Source organism: Crotalus tigris, unplaced genomic scaffold (assembly GCF_016545835.1).
Source record: "Crotalus tigris isolate CLP2741 ecotype Arizona unplaced genomic scaffold, ASM1654583v1 scf7180000019944.6993514239:2294586, whole genome shotgun sequence".
Taxonomy (NCBI): domain Eukaryota; kingdom Metazoa; phylum Chordata; class Lepidosauria; order Squamata; family Viperidae; genus Crotalus; species Crotalus tigris.
The window spans coordinates 368,061-380,895 of NW_024097783.1; positions in this window are offsets into that span (position 1 = coordinate 368,061).

Consider the following 12,835-nt stretch of genomic DNA (forward strand, 5'->3'; position numbering starts at 1 on the left):
ACCAAAAGAAAAACTTGCCATAGGAAGAACAATGGGACGAAGGAGGATCGCAAAATAAACATGAAAGGTGTATTGCCACCTGCCCCCGGCGGAGAAGGGTTAAAACATAGAGACTATTGCAATTACAGAGACATTTGCCCATCCACCTTAAGATTGAGGGAAAGAAGGATGGAGGAGGATGAATGTGCAGTTGAAATGAATAGAAAAGAACAGACCAGCCGTGCGCAGTCACTCTATTCAGGCCCGATGACGAGGTCGAGGAGTCGTGCGCAGACCTTGTTGCACCTATAAAAGTGACTCTCTCACTCCCTGGCGCACTAGCCCTGAGGATGCCGGCAGGTGACGGCGAAAGCTAGGCGCTTTTTAATAAATTTTATAGTTTTTATTACCCTGGTGATCATTTTATTTCTCACCATGAATACTCCCAGGGTTCACGTTTTTAATTTTCTTAAACGCGAATATATATATATATATATATATATATATATATATATATATATATATATATAATATGTCTTTGGTTGTTCGGGTTTTCTCCCCGTAAAATTGGAAGTGTCTTGGCGACGTTTCGACGAAGTCCATTCGTCATCTCAGGCTGGTGTTTTCAGCTTCGTGCTTTGAGCAGCAATGTGTGGTCTTAGCTGTTTCTTCCTTTTAACTGCCAGTGGGGGTATGAACTGATTGGGTGGGAGCTTGGCTGTGTTCTGATTGGGTGGAGGTGTGTTCTGAATGGTTAGGGGCTTGGCTGTGCTCTGATTGGCTGGGGGAGTGTTCTGTTTGGTTGTGCTCAGGTTAGTCTGAGTTGCAGAGGGGTTTAAGATTTTGGGCTGCCTTGCTATTTTTTGGCTTCGCGTTCGTGGTCGTGTCTCCTCTTCATGGAGGGTGTCAGTTTGCTTCATGTATGGATTGGAGGGGTTTAAAGTGGCTAATGATGCAGCTGTGGTCTGGCTTCTGGTTTGTGGTCGTGCCTCATCATCGGTGTGGCTTTGGGTTTGCTTTTTGTGTGGATGTTGGTGGTGACATCCTGTGTGGTTTTTGTGAGTGTGGGTCTGGTATCATTTTTTGTGTTAGGGAGTCGTTTGTCAATAAGGGCGGGTTTCCAAATGGCTGGTAGGCGGGAGGTATCATCTCGCTTGTTCATGCTGTGTGGGCGTTTTTCTATCTCGATGGCTTCTCTGATTATTCTGTTATTAAAATGTTCACTTTTGGCAATGGTTCTGGTATTTTTAAAGTCAATTTCGTGTCCTGTGGCTTTAAGGTGTTGGACCAGGGAAGATGTTGGTTCCTCTTTTTTGACTGAGTTCTTATGTTCTTCAATGCGTGCACTTATTCTTCTGTTGGTTTGTCCGATGTATGTGGTGGGACAAGTGGTGCATGGGATTTCGTATACTCCTTGATTTTCTAAGTAAATTTTATCTTTGGGGTTTCTAAGGATGGTGGATATTTTTCTGTTTGTGCAGAATGCTGTTTTGATGTTGTGTTTATGGAGGATCTTACTGATTCTGTCTGTGGTGCCTTTTATGTATGGGAGGAGGGCTTTGCGTTTTCTTGTTCTTTGTCTTGGATTTTAGTGGGGGTTTCTTTTTGGATTAGGTTTGTAATCTTATTTCTTTGGAATCCATTGGATGTTAATACATTGGTGAGAGTGTGTAGTTCGGTTTTTAGGTGTTGTTCGTCAGCTAAGCGTTTTGTTCTGGAGATGAGTATCTTGGCTACGGAGTTGATCTGTGCTGGGTGGTGGTGTGAGAGAGCGTGCAGATAGCGGTTTGTGTGTGTTTTCTTCTGGTAGATGGTGTGTCCTAGGGAGCCATTGGATTTCTTGTAGACTAAGACATCCAGGAAGGGAAGTTGGTTGTTAGCTTCTGTTTCCATGGTGAACTGTATTTTGGGGTGTAGGCTGTTGAGGTGTGTGAGGAAGTTGTCCAGTTTTTCTTTCCCATGTGGCCAGATTATGAAGGTGTCGTCTACGTATCTGAGCCAGAGTTTGGGTTTGTGATCCGATTTTTCTAGAGCTTGGTTTCAAAGTGTTCCATGTAGAGGTTTGCAATGACAGGTGAGAGGGGGTGATCCCATGGGTGCTCCTTCTGTTTGTTTGTATTTTTGTCCATTATAGATGAAGTATGTGTTGGATACGCAGTGGTTGGTCAGATCTAAGATGTGTTTGGGGGGGTTATATTTGTTTTGATAGCTGTCAAGGCTTCTTTGATAGGCACTTGGGTGAAGAGGGATAGGACATCGAAGCTCACTAGTAGGTCGCTGGGCTGTAAGTTTTGTTTTTTTATGATCTCTATAAACTGGAATGATTTTTTTACGTGTGAGGTGATGGATTCTGCATAGGGCTGTAGTTGTTTGGCGAGAAATTTGGCTAGGTTTTGTAGAGGTGAGCCTATGGAGCTTACTATAGGTCTGAGTGGGGTTCCTTCTTTGTGTATCTTGGGGAGACCATAGAGTTTGGGGCATCTGGATGATTTCTCTCTGGGAATGATTCTTTGCTGATCTCTTCGCTAATGGGGGAGGCTTTTATTTTGGATCTGGTGGTTTTTTCCAGGTAGGTGGTGGGATCTGTATTTAGGGGTTTGTATGTGGAGTCTTGGAGTCTTGGAGTAGGTTGGTTAATTTGGTTTGGTAGTCAGATGTGTTCATAACCACCGTGGCGTTGCCCTTGTCTGCTGGTAGGATTATTATGCTTGTGTCTTCTTTCTACATATATATATATGTAGGTCTTTGGTTATTCGGGTTTTCTCCCACGTAAAATTGGAAGTGTCTTGGCGACATTTCGATGAAGTCCCACTCGTCATCTTCAGGTTGGTGTTTTCAGTTTCGTGCTTCGAGGAGCAATGTGTGATCTTAGCTGTTTCTTCCTTTTAACTGCCAGTGGGGGTATGAACTGATTGGGTGGGAGCTTGACTGTGTTCTGATTGGGTGGAGGTGTGTTCTGATTGGTTAGGGGCTTGGCTGTGCTCTGATTGGCTGCGGGGTTGGCTGTGCTCTGATTGGCTGGAGGAGTGTTCTGTTTGGGTGGGGGCTTGTTGTGCTCAGGTTAGTCTGAGTTGCAGGGGGGTTAAAATGGTGAACTGCATTGCTATTTTTTGGCTTCACGTTCGTGGTCGTGCCTCATCCTCAAGGTAGGTGTCAGTTTGCTTCATGTATGGATTGGAGGGGTTTAAAGTGGCTAATGATGCAGCTGTGGTCTGGCTTCTGGTTTGTGGTCATGCCTCATCATCGGTGTGGCTTTGGGTTTGCTTTTTTCGTGGATGTGTGGTGGTGACATCCTATGTGGTTTTTGTGAGTGTGGGTCTGGTGTCATTTTTTGTGTTAGGGAGTCGTTTGTCAATAAGGGCGCCAAGACACTTCCAATTTTACACGGGAGAAAACCTGAATAACCAAAGACCTACATACAAACACCCGCGAAAACCTCAGAAAACAAATATATATATATGCTGATCTTTGCTAATCCCTAAACCAAATAATTGTGTTTCATATTTCTTTATATGTTAGCACTTTAACTACCTTTTCTGTAGGTTTAAACATTTCAATAAGTGTCATATTCCATCTCTTCCTGCTTCTTTTCTATTTGATAGATGCTGAGTCAGGCTCCCATTATCCCATTAAGTCTTAACTTCACCCTTTCGTTTTGATTTTTCCCAAGGGTGAATGTATTAAGAGCTCTTGGTCTTGCTCCCCCGGTATAACCCTTAGGAACATTGTGATTTCTGACCCCTCCCCCCACCATGCAAAGTTATCATGGCACAATGACAATGATATGTCCCAACAGTTATCAGCAGAAAAAAATAATGAAATGTTGATCTTCCTGTTGGGTTATCCAGTTTTCACGGCTTACCAATTCAGAGTTTGTTTCTTTCTTCCATCTTATTCTTACTGAGGAAATTGGATTAAAGAAATAATATATTTCATAAATTTCTACAAATGCATTGTGTATTGATTTAGATTAATTAGTACCTTGATGCCTTTTGTTTACTATTTTGGGATACAACATTTTTGATCAGCTAGTCCACTTTAAAATAAGGTTTTAGATGTTTACATTATTTGCTTAAGTGCTTTTTCACCTTTGTGAATAGCTTTTAATTATAAGGAAGAGAATTGTTGTCTTTACTTTCTGTTTATGTTCCTCAAATTATTCAGGTACAAAGATTGCAGATTTCACATTGATATATACATTATATTACTAGCATAGTTTATTATTCACAAACAGGTACCTAAACCTCACTAGCTTATCAGAAACCACATTCATACTGATCTCTAGTTTCCAGTAAAAATACCTGGGGTTATACATTTTATTAGAAATGAATTCTGAAAATAATGTTGTATTAACAAACAGCTTCTGAGAGGTAATATAATGCAGAGGGAATAACCAAATATAATTTCCCTCTAGTTATGTCAAATTTGGTGCCCTCCAGATTCAGTGGATTACCATTCCTATCACCTTTAGGCAGCAAGACCACTGAAAATCTTGGATTGTAATGAAGGCCATGGTAGTCCTTCACATTTAGAAGTTTGGATAAAGCCAAAATAGAGCAATACATCATATATAATTGAATGTCATATTATAAACAAACAGTCACTGTTTCAGCTCATTGCCGCTGTCAAGTGCCAAATAATGTAATTAGAGAAAACATTGTAAAGCAAAGAATTCTTCCCCTGGTTTTGCTTATATTTTATGTTCTAAAATGTGAAACAATATTTCATGTTGTACACTCATAACATTTTAAATACTTTTTGGTAACTGAAAACATTAGCCATATACTCACAAGACTTCACCTTCTCAGGTTCAAACATCATACTGTATTAACAATTTTTGAGTCCCTCCTTCAAAATTTGTCTTTGCTTTGGGAAAAAAAAAACACCGATTAACTAGCTGACAGCATTGAAAGGAAGGGTTCATATAATGTGATCATGTGACATTTCAGGAAATACTTTAGAAGATGCTGCTGTTCTTCAAAAAACCTGATATTACTAAGAGTGTGCCAAGCTTTTTAAAAGGTAAAATAAAGCACAGGAAAAAAACCTGTCACCTTTTCTATTTTAAAAGTGGTAACTATTTACACTCTGATTTAAATTGATGATTTTTTTTCTAATAACGTTAAATTAAAAATTAATATGAATTTGGTGGTCTAGAAATCTGTTCCCAGTAGTTTGTTCTGATCTATTCATTCACACTCAGAAAAAACAGCCGGATTCAGAAATTCAAAAACTGAGAAGAATCAGCTGGGAAGAAGGCTTCTAGAAACAACTTGCTTGTTTTGACTGAAAGCACAGCAGGTAACTTCAAAGTCCCTGGACATTTTCGACATTGATTGATTTTGCAGAACTTCATGAAATGTGTGGCAGATGACACGATCTTGGGGTGGGTGGGAAACTGAGGGGAAAAAAAATATTATTTCCCTAAATCCTGAGCGACACAAATGTTACACCTTCCAAAGTAGATTCCACACCATTGACATATCAAAAATGGCATAGAAAAAAAAAAGCACAAATAGTTGAAAAAAACTTGCCAGATTCATCTGTTTAATCACTGTTGGAAGAAGGCTGGTGATATGAAAAAATTAGTCAAAGCTCTTTGATGTCCCCAAGGAGTGGGCTCTTAATGTACAAGAAAATAATTTTAGCTGAAATTTAGGACAAATTGCTTCATTACCTTAACAGAATGACAGTGGGATGGATTCCTAGCATGTATCCACGCTTCAGTCAAACAGAGGCAAGACTAATTCTGATTTGTGTAGTTTATGCAAATTGAATCAGACTGAACCAGAATTATTAGTAAATCTGTAAATTCTCGTAACTTTATAGTTTTATGATCATAGGGAACAATGCACTTAATTTTTCAGAAAAAATCTTTCTACAAAAACAAACGTATCAAAAACTTGCATAAAATATTTGAGGTAATTATTTGAAGTAAAGTGTGTAATACGTAGAGATCTACTAAGTACATTTTAGTTATATAGCACATCCACATCTGGCACAGTATAAAATATGACAATAAACTTTTGAAGAACACAAAAAGCTTATTTTAAAAATGAGCAAGAAAGCAAAGGAAAACTGGAATGGTAGTTACAATCTCTTTAATATAACAAGTCAATAGATAATAAACATTATGGTACTTAATCATTTTTGGAAAGCTGGACTACAGCAGCAAAGCCTCTATGCTTTTTTGTGTTGAAGTGATTTGTGCAAAACAATATTATAAATAGCTGTTAGAAATGCCAAGCATTGGCCCAACTTCAAATGAATTCTGGACAAATGTTTCCTAAGAAAGGTGCTATACAGCTTTAACAGAAGGTAACACAAACTCAGAAAAAAATGAGTGAAGGCATTTTCATATTTATACTGAAGCTGAAGAATGTAAAATTACTAGTTGCCAAACCCAACACAGGCAGTGAGAAATGAGGGTCAATTTTTCTTTGTCTCGTATTACACTTGTTTATTCTTTCCACTATATAAAATGTTTTAAGTCATTAGCACCAAGTACACTTTTAAATCATAATATATTTATTTTTCCCATTCTGTTTTTTAAAAAGTGCATGAATCTGAGTAAGTCTGAGCCAAACAAAATATTCTACCATTTCCACTGGCATACACAACAAATTAAATTACTGTATTCTCAGCCCAGAAAGTATTCCAACAGGTTGCACATTGATATTCTACAGGGATCTCTGGGTATTTACTAACGTTCTATATTATAAATACCTGTAAATTGATGGTTGTAATCAAATGAGCTTAGATTTGCAAAGAAACAATTAGAATAAATTTAGACAATTAATGATTTTTATTTTAAATTAAATTCTGATTATTTATTACATTTACACAATACCTACTTCCCAGTGACCCTAGTTTACCAATGATTTAAAACACATAAACAATACAATAAAAACAACAAGAAATAAAAACGTAGAGATGCCAACATAACAAACTGGAGGGAAATGGGTTAAAAGGAGGCTTCAGTTAAAGACCTGGGTGAAAAACAATGTTTTCAATCTGCTTCAATATGCTAGCAGGATGCAGATCTAGTTCCATAAGGCAGGAAGGTATCCTTCTGGGATCCTGATAGATGGCATTGCTAAAGTGAAGGAACCTGGAGCAAACTAGTAATAAGTGCAGCTCACAAAATGGAGGTTATGCACATCACTACTCATGCCACTGCATTCTGTATCAGTTGAAGCTTTTGGGTAGTCTTGAAGACAGCCCCATATATAGAAATAGGTAACTTGTAAGGTGACCAGAGTATGAGTGACTGACTGAAGGCCCCTCATCGAGAAAGCGTGCAACTGGCATACCAAATGGAGTTGTGCAAAGGCCTTCCTGCCCATGGCCATCACCAGCTTATTGATTTATACTGACTGTATAAATTTATTCTCTATACTCCTGCTCATTATTATTGACAATCATTATTGATTGTAGGTAATTGTTGATGCTACAACTTTGTTTATATACATTTAATTTTACCATGTGACTGTGTTAACATAAAAGTATATAAACCCAAGAAGATCCATCCACAGAAAGAAAACCAAATTGCAAGAAAAGTGTGAGGGCCTAACTACAGTGAGATTGTCCAATGGGAGAATGCAATGACTTGCAATCCAGACCACATATTCTGCTTTCGATTAAATATTTCAGTCCAGACAGGATTTTTTTCAGTTGTTTAGAATCCAACCAGCATAATCATAGCACCGAAGCAGCTTAAGCAGTAGCCTCAGTGAAAAAATTAAGCAATTTCAAACTTCATGTTGGGAATATTTTAAAATATGATGTTATCTGCTGTAATTGTAATAATGCCACAATAGTAAATTCACTCAGTTTGATTATTAGTTTCAGTGCTTTTAAAGACTATTGCAGCAACAGAGAACTAGGGACAATTTGAATTTTATACCAGAGTAATTTGATGTTAGTACTCTTCTCCCTTCTTTGGAATTTAGAAACAGTGAAAACAAAAAAGTAGTTGTCTTCAAATGTTCTTACTTTTTTCTTTAATTTGTCTTAATCCCTCTCCCTGAGCTTTTCCAGGCCAGTCTCCTGAAACACAGTAGGAGTCTTTTGAATTAGCTTCTACTGTCTTTTTGAATTATCGTTGCCATTAACTTAGTCCTATTTAAAATGAGTGAAAAATAGGATAACATCTATTTGCAAAAATGTATTTCCTTTCTCAGTCTATCTCATAGCTATTTTCCAGTCTTGAATAGTTTGTTAATCCATTTGATTTTAGAAATTACAAACCCTTTATTTCTTAACTGATTTCTACAGTTCTTTAAACTTGCACTGCTTGACAAAAATGCAGAATCTTGAACTGTAACCCCCCTAACAATTATTCTAATAAACAAATAATTTCAAAGTAATTGTTTGCAATGGAATTTTTGAATAATTGAAACTTGTCATTTTTATTTACCCATCTTTCCCAGTCAGTGGCTAAACTACCATTATGAAATGTTTATGGATCTTTTAATAATTGAGGGCATATTTATTACAAAAGTTTTCTGTCATATGATGTACTGAGGAAAAAGATTCAGGAAAAAAGTAGGAATGTTTGTTTATTAATGAGCATCAGCATCTAAAGATACTGCCCAGCTATACTATATCAATACTTCTTCAGGTCTAATACAAATGTAATAATAATAATAATAATAATAATCATCATCATCATCATCATCTGCAACATAACACCCCAGACTTAACAATTGTCGATAAGAAAGACAAAAAAGTCTGGATAGTGGACGTGGCAGTGCCTGGAGATAGCAGAATAGAAGAGAAAGAACTGGAGAAGATAACAAAACACAAAGACCTACAAATAGAAATAGAAAGACTGTGGCAAAAGCAAGCAAGGGTACTACCAATAGTAATAGGCTCCTTGGGTGTATCCCAAAACAACTGGAGCACCTCTTGAACACCATTGGCATTGACAAATTTGCTATTAGTCAATTGCAAAAAGCGGCCTTATTAGGAACTGCTTCCATCCTGCGACGATATCTGTAATACCATCAAACATCCACATCTGCCTATCCCAGGTCCTGGGTAAGGACTCAATAGGTAGACAAAATGCCAAATCCAGTCTGAACATCTGGTTGACTGTGCGATGATTGATAATAATAATAATATTGTTGGAAGGGACCTTGAAGATCATTTGTCCAACCCTTGCTGAGGCAGGAAACCTTATACCATTTCAGACAAATGGCTATCCAGTCTCTTCTTAAAAACATCCACAGCTTCTGGAAGCAAGTTGTTCCAATTGTTCTAACTGTCAGGAAATTTCTACTTAGTTCTAGATTGCTTCTCTCTATGGTTAGTTTCCGTCCGTGACTTCTTGTCCTGCCTTCAGATGCTTTGGAGAATAGCTTGATTCCCTCTTCTTTGTGGCAAGCCCCCTGAGATACTGGAACACTGCTATCATGTCCCCCCTCGTCCTTTTCTTCATTAAACTAGGCATACCCAATTCCAGCAACTTTCCTTATATGTTTTAGCCTCCAGTCCCCTAATCATCTTTGTTGCTATTCTCTGTACTCTTTCTAGAGTCTCAACATCTTTTTTACATCATGGTAACCAAAACTGGATGCAGTATTCCAAGTATGGCATTACCAAGGCATTGCAAAGTGGTATTAACACTTCATGTGATCTTGATTCTATCCCTGTTAATGCAGCCTAGTGCTGTGCTGGCTTTTTTGACAGCTGCAGCACACTGCTTGCTCATAAAGTGATTGTCCACTAGAACTCCAAAATCCCTCTCACAATTACTACTATTGAGCAAGGTACCACCTCCTACTATATCTGTGCATTTGGTTTTTCTTGCCTAAATGTAGAACCTTACTTTTTTCACCATTGAATTTCATTTTGTTAGATAGCATCCAATATTCAAATCTGTCAAGATCCTTCTGTATCTTAAGCCTGTTTTCTGGAGTGTTGGCGATTCCTGCCAACTTGGTGTCATCTGGAAATTAGATGAGTTCTCCATCTATCCCCTTGTCCAAATCATTGTTGTGTGACTAGAATCTTATAGCAATTGTTTGCAAAGGAATTTCTTAAAAACAAAGTTCTAAAGTATAACAGTAGCAGAAATCAGAACTTACAGAGCAAAAAGTGTTATTCCCAGAGAATCTCTAGTAAAAATTAGAAGCTATCTCAACTTTTGTTGAGTGCAACAATATACTTTTAGATACCTCACTATGTTGAGGTTGTCTGTTGTGTTCCCATGAATTGAAGCACCTCAGAAAGTTTTATCCCTATTAATTTGCACAGGCAGATTACTTATTAAACATTATTACTTTTTAAATTAAGCCAAGATTGTAATTTTTCCAGTTGCCTGCACATTGCAATCCGTCCAAATATTCATTGAATGAACCAAATATTAGATTCTATTTTTATAATCCACTGTTACTTATTCCCCAGCAATATGCATTAATGTAATCTAGACAGTGTCCTCTTAATGGGACAAAATATTTCAATCTGTCAAATTGCCCTCCTAGTCTAATGTCATGTAATTTTGCTTGCAAAGTGGTGCCATCTGGACAGCTGTATGTCATGGTTCCAACAGATGAATCTCTTCAAAAGAACTTTGAGGCATTGTTTTCCTTAAATAATCTTTAATGCTCAAATGGAGGTTTATTTCTGAATTGTCCTCATAAGTTTAAGTGCTATTGCTATAGTTGGTGGAGTCTTGCAAGGTTTGGGTTTAGCTTTTTTGTTTAAATGGTTATCTGCACATTTTAGAATTATATTAAGTTTGTTTCACATTTCAAATAATAGGAAACAATGTCTTCAGTTTTCAGCAATCTTGATCAGAGGCAGCTCTCACATGCAGTCCTGGTAGCCTATCCTAATTTTTTTTTGTTTGTGTGTGTGTATGTGCCTTTTAGTCAGTGTTAACTCTTAATAATTTCCCTATAGTTTTCTTGGCAAGATTTCAGAAGTAGTTTGCCATTGACTCCTTCTTAAGGTTGAGAAAGGGTGACTGGCTCAAGATCATGCCACTGGTTTTATGACTAAGGTAGGACTAGAATTCACAGTCTCCTAGTTTTGTAGCCTGATGCCTTAACCATTACTCCAAACTGGCTCTTCTATGTATCGGTAATGTACTAGTGTATCAGTAATTTTTCTTATTGTTGAATACCAGTTGCTTCAAATTTAACCTTATCAAGTTTTTCTCTAACATTGTATTTATTTCACCAATTAGAAATGTTGTTGTTAATTGCGAAGTCGTGTCCGACCCATCGTGACCCCATGGACAACGTTCCTCCAGGTCTTCCTGTCCTCTACCATCTTCTGGAGTCCATTTAAATTCACACCTACTGCTTCAGTGACTCCATCCAGCCATCTCATTCTCTGTCGTCCCCTTCTTCTATTGCCCTCAATCTTTCCCAGCATTAGGCTCTTCTCCAGTGAATCCTTCCTTCTCATTAGGTGGCCAAAGTACTTGAGTTTCAACTTCAGGATCTGGCCTTCTAAAGAGCAGTCGGGGTTGATCTCTTCTAGGACTGACCGGTTTGAACGCCTTGCAGTCCAAGGGACTCGCAGGAGTCTTCTCCAGCACCATAGTTCAAAGGCCTCAATTCTTTTGTGCTCAGCCTTTCTTATGGTCCAACTTTCACAGCCATACATTGCAACTGGGAAAACCATGGCCTGGACTATACGCACTTTTGTTGGCAGGGTGATGTCTCTGCTTTTTAGAATGCTGTCTAGATTTGCCATAGCTTTCCTCCCCAGGAGCAAGCGTCTTTTAATTTCTTGGCTGCAGTCCCCATCTGAGGTGATCTTGGAGCCCAGAAAAATAAAATCTGTCACTACCTCCATTTCTTCCCCATCTATTTGCCAGGAATTGAGAGGGCCGGATGCCATGATTTTGGTTTTCTTAATGTTGAGTTTCAAGCCAACTTTTGCACTCTCCTTCTTCACCCGCATCAAGAGGCTCTTTAGTTCCTCTTCACTTTCTGCCATTAGAGTGGTATCATCTGCATATCTTAGGTTGTTGATATTTCTCCCGGCAATCTTAATTCCAACTTTTGATTCATCTAGCCCTGCCTTTCTCATGATGTGCTCTGCATATAAGTTAAATAGGCAGGGCGACAGTATACAGCCTTGCCGGACTCCTTTTCCAATTTTGAACCAATCAGTGGTTCCGTGTTCGGTTCTCACTGTTGCTTCTTGACCCACATATAGGTTTCTCAAGAGACAAATGAGATGGTCTGGTACTCCCATCTCTTTAAGGACTTGCCACAATTTGTTGTGATCCACACAAACAAAGGCTTTTGCATAGTCAATGAAGCAGAAGTAGATGTTTTTCTGGAACTCCCTAGCTTTCTCCATGATCCAGCGTATGTTGGCAATTTGATCTCTAGTTCCTCTGCCTCTTCGAAATCCTGCCTGTACTTCTGGTAGTTCTCGATCCACATACTGCTGGAGTCTAGCTTGTAGGATTTTAAGCATAACTTTACTAGCATGTGAAATGAGTGCAATGGTGCGATAGTTTGAACATTCTTTGGCATTGCCTTTCTTTGGAATTGGAATGTAAACTGACCTTTTCCAATCCTGTGGCCACTGTTGAGTTTTCCAAATTTGCTGGCAAATTGAGTGTAGCACTTTTACTGCATCGTCTTTTAAGATTTTGAATAGCTCAGCTGGAATACTGTCACCTCCACTAGCTTTGTTGTTGCTCAGATTTTCTAAGGCCCATTTCACTTCACATTCTAGGATGTCTGGTTCGAGGTCAGTGACCATCTCATTGTGGTTATCTGGGATGTTAAGCTCATTCTTGTATAGTTCTTCTGTGTAGTTTTGCCATCTCTTCTTAATCTCTTCTGCCTCTGTTAGGTCTCTGCCATTTTGGTCCTTTATCATG